Source organism: Argopecten irradians, chromosome 6, assembly GCF_041381155.1.
Source record: "Argopecten irradians isolate NY chromosome 6, Ai_NY, whole genome shotgun sequence".
Taxonomy (NCBI): Eukaryota; Metazoa; Mollusca; class Bivalvia; order Pectinida; family Pectinidae; genus Argopecten; species Argopecten irradians.
In genome coordinates this window covers 26,507,361-26,512,379 of record NC_091139.1, presented here as the reverse complement: position 1 = coordinate 26,512,379, position 5,019 = coordinate 26,507,361, and positions in this window count along the sequence as shown.

Genomic DNA, 5,019 nt, shown 5'->3' with positions numbered 1-5,019 from the left:
TTCTGTGTTTTGATTTCTCGTTCTTCTTCCTGTAATAATAATTTTCTAAATTAATAGATTTCAGTGATCTATACTTTAGAAACTATTTTTTCATAATGCATGTAATATTTAGGGCTACACAGTTGCAACTTCACGATACTCTGCTGTCTGTGAAATTTTGTGCACTGCAATTTTTATATAAGCAAGCATGAATACCTGTTTATACCTGAAATATTTCAACTTGAAATTATATTAATTAAGTACCAAAAAAAATAAGTTAAAAACCTGATTATTAACAAATGTGTTCCTGTGGACAATTTCAAGTATTTTCCTCATCTTACCTCATTCACCCTTCAAATTTCGTAATGGACTGGTCTAATCTTGGATGTTATTCAGGGGTACCCTAGTTAAGAAACATCAATGAAACTGGCCTTGTTGAGAGATGAAATTTGTTGCAATCTTGGATCTATACATGGTCTGCCACAATAAATCGGCTGTATGATTTGGCCCATATATAATGTTCTATATATAGGTGGGACTGTAATGGATAGACTAGGAAGCTGTTTCAACTTTCAAGACAAGCAGATTAATTTCCATCTTTACACTGAACCAAAGGTGTACCCATAGCATTGCATTGTTTTTCCAGTAAAGTGGTCAAGCTTATGGCCCTGGAGTAGGGATGATCAGAATGTAAGTTGAGGTGACAATTATGTAATATTAAACGAGAACCAATACTTACATTTTACACAGATCCTTTATATATGGTAGTATTAGTTTTTAGAAATAATTTGATTAGATGTACAAATTTAGATATCTTGCCTTATTTTGGTGCTATTCTGTAATTAGGAGATTGACTCCTTTTCACCCCTGAAATTTCATAGTGAACTATTCTAATTTTAGATTAAGAAGAGTTCAAATGTAGTTTTAGGGATGAATGATTCAAAACTACTAAATGGAATATTTTATTAATTAGCAGTATTAAGTATTTAATTACATATTTATTTTGGAGGAAAGAAAGGATGGAAGGAAATTGATTGCTCATTTGTTAATGTGAGATCTTTGTATGACCGCAGAGAGGGGGGGTGGGGTTGAAAACTGCACTTTAATAGGGAAGACAAGTACTATACAATGTACAGGAAGTCTATAATTGATTTATTTCAATTCTAAAAACTTAAACAAGCCAATACTACATCTTTTCAATGAAATTGATTGGCTTCAGGTGTCTGTTTGGCGACAGTCACATCTGGCATAACATTGTACATTGATTACTGGTGCCCGAAGAAAGTACTTAACGTATACAAGTACAGAATATATAGTACCTCTGATCACCAGACATATACCAGGGGTGTACCGAGATTAATGGGGCTTCCTTTTATCACTCCCAAGGGACCTATAAGAGACATGATGTCCTTTACTCCAACATTCGATAGAGAGCGTCGGAGAGAGATTTATATGTTATTTTCCCTAACCTGATAAACCTTGTCACACCTGCAAGTTCCATCAATTCTATCATCATTCTGGGTCGTCTAAGTGTTTAGAGGACATCTATACATGTCAGGCTGTATTAAAACTATCATTGACACAGAATTTCCAATGATTTAGCTGAAGTGGGTAGCTTATGTGACATGCTTGCTTATACTTATTTTTGGTACAATCAAATTTTAAAAATTGATCTTGCACAAATTAACGCCACTAATAAATTTGGGAAATAATATTTCTAGCCCAAATTTTGGGTGTGAAAAGAGCTTAAACAAGATTAACACTATATGTATTTAAAAAAGAAAGTGTATATATATCTCATAAACCTGTACATGTGTCTGTGTCCTACTATGTATAACAGATGCCATTGGTACATTAGCTATGAATGTCATACTTCATTGAACTAAAGTAAAATCTGCCTTAGTGACACCTCTGTATACTGACCACCTGCTTAATAAGACCAATTTCTTAGGGTTGCATGTGGCCAATTTAAACGGTATTTGACCTGTGTATAAAGACCACCTGGCTATAAAGATCATGCCCTCTTATGCCCTTGGTAGTCTTTTATAGAGCAATTTGATTTAAGGTTGGAAACTTCATTGAATGAAAGTTTTCTTTCAAAGGAAATTCCATTTATATATTCTTAACACTTGGACATATTACTCAACAATCATAAATACATGTAGTTTCTGACTCAGAGAGTGAAATTTTAAAGAAGTCATCATCATTGAGTATTCTCTTTGTAATCTGATAATGTGTGCATAAACGGCATTTGTTGCAGATGAACATGTTTTAGATCTTCTGATGAATTAAGAATAAGCAATTCAATGATTTTCATGAATCATGGATTATTTGTGAATTTTAGGCTAGTTGTTTGTATCATGACCATACTCAGTAGTGTTGCCCAGTTTTTATGAATTTTTATGAATCATGAGTTTGATTTTCTGAGAGCTGAAATAGTCTAAGACTGTTACAACTCCTCTTTCATATTTTTGAGGTTCTCCCAGTACGAAAAATGATAAATCCAGTTGGACCCCAGTATGCCATATGTAAGTTCATGTAGGTAATGACATGCAAATGAAGTTTATATATATTATATACTTACCTAGAAATCTATTTATAACTAATTTGATAGTATGTATGGTACTATGTGCATGGATATTATATAAAACAGCCCATTTCCTTGTAAGCTTATTGAATATATTATAATTAGATTGTCTGCATATTGAATTTAATGTTGATAAAACCATTTGCAGACAATCCCCAATTCCGAAACCTGTAAAATTAGGTGAGGGGTCTTATTTCCGAGAAGGGTCTTATTTGCTGTTCAATACAGTAATAAGTACTGATAAGAAATATAGCTTGATACCCTAAAAGTTTGAACGGTTTCTACAAACTAAATTGTAATGATTGTAAGGTAGGTTATGTTCTTGACTGTTATGAGTACCAGTGATTATTAAATGGTCTTTAAATTTTGCATTTTTGTTTACAATGCCAAAACATATGAACTACCACTCTTATTTGTCTTCATAATGAACTCATTCACCCCTGAAGACACATTTGGATTCTTCTAATTCTATGTCTGGAACAGTTCATTATGAATTTTCAGGGGTGAATGAATTAAAAGGTATGCTGTATATTGGGCACATAGAGTACATGCTTGCTGTTGAAATATATGTTACACGTGCGTTTTGTGAGTTGCTATGACAAATGTTGTTGAATTTTCAGTAAATCTGTAACCTTGCAGACTTTGCAATGTCTTGCTTACCAGCCATTTAAGCCTCTTAGTGTAGGTTTGTCAAGGTTTCTTGAATCCATTTGGTTAGCAAGTCTTCAAAGCTTCTATGTTTTTGAGTCCTTAAAATCAAAAGGCTTGAACGATGAAAATTGCAGTCTTTTAATGTTACTCCTTTACATTGACTATATTTTTTAAAAATGGGACGTATATCAATTAAGTTAATTGCTAAAACATCAAGTTCTAGGAATTTGAAAATAATTGTCATATATAAAACTGTTAAAACTGTTCACTTTGGTTACATTATTACATGTCGTGATTCTTGTGTAAGAAGTTTATATAATACGACTTTTCCATGCGTCATTAAAACTTTTCTTTGTCATTGAAAATGTACCTTTGTCATGAAAATTGTACTTTTTTCATGAAAACTGTACCTTAGTCATGAAAACTGTACTTTGTGTAATTTGTCATGAAAACTATACCTTTGACATTTGTCATTAATCAACTTATGATATTTATATACATGTATTTAATATGAATCAAAGTTCGGTGCATTTGAACTGAAATAAAATGTTGATGTTTCCTTTAGAATATGCCTTTTCTTATTTCGATAAATATGTTGATGCACGACTTACTACATCTGGTTTAGGGTTATTATACATTAAACTCCTATCAACAGCCAAGTTTGGGTAAGGACGGCCTCCCATGAGTGTAATCATTTTGGGTGGCTGCGGTATTTTCGTTGTGTCTCCTTTACAAGATGAAATTACATTTGAACCTGGAGAACGTTAACTCATGTACCAACGACGCTGACGATATTGACATCGTTCCCGTTTACCAATATGTTGAGAATAACCTTTGACAAGCTTAATAACTAGCTTAATCCGAACACCGTTAACTCGAATTATTGTCGTGTTCGAGTTTACCAAGCTCCTCTATAACTGGAATCGTATACCTCCTGGATTAATTAAAGTACTGTACACCATTCATTTTGCAAGTTCTGACTAAAATGTTCATTAAATATTCATGAAGGATGCTTAACTAGAATCATGCAGTTTATATAGAATCCATATTTTGTAAGTCACAAATATTTAAATCAACTTAGCTCGAATCTTCAGACAACTCAACGGTTACCATAGTCTCGTCGACTTTCAGTTAACAAGGATTGACTTTTAATGACTGCCATTGTATTGACATTATCTGACCTGGAGGTCAGAGTCTTTTTAAAGTCACGTATTCATGCTGCCTTCCAGTATCTTCACGCGAGGCCTTTGAACTTAAACCGTCAACGCTGTTAAATGAAGCCAATGAAGTTGTTATTTTTGACAATGTCTAAAGTTCAATATGACAGTTTCATTATGTCCATTTGTGAGAATGTACGGTCACGATTTTTAACATGTTATTTGAATTCTACCAGCATCTTTCCAGAAGATGGCGTTCTTAAGAAAAAAAATGGCTTTAAAGACAAACGAGGAGACTCCAGTTATTGTTTCTGGGAATATATCATTTGAACTCTGACACCTAAATTATTTTGCACACATGGATATTAGGGTATCTCCTCTTCTCTTTGTCATCTTAATATGCTGCATACGCCATGACATGTATGTAGTGTTTCCCAAAACGCTCGGAGAAATTTCCGACAATCTCGGCGAAATTAACAGAAATTTCTTCGAGATTAATTTCCGTCCATCTCTATATCGTCATTCATATGCATATTTGTTTTAGTAAAGTGTTTAAAAAAACCTTTGAAGTTGCAGAGGACACATTATACTTCAATTTGACTGAAGTATTGTGCAAATGTAAACCCAATCAAGAAAGAGTCAATG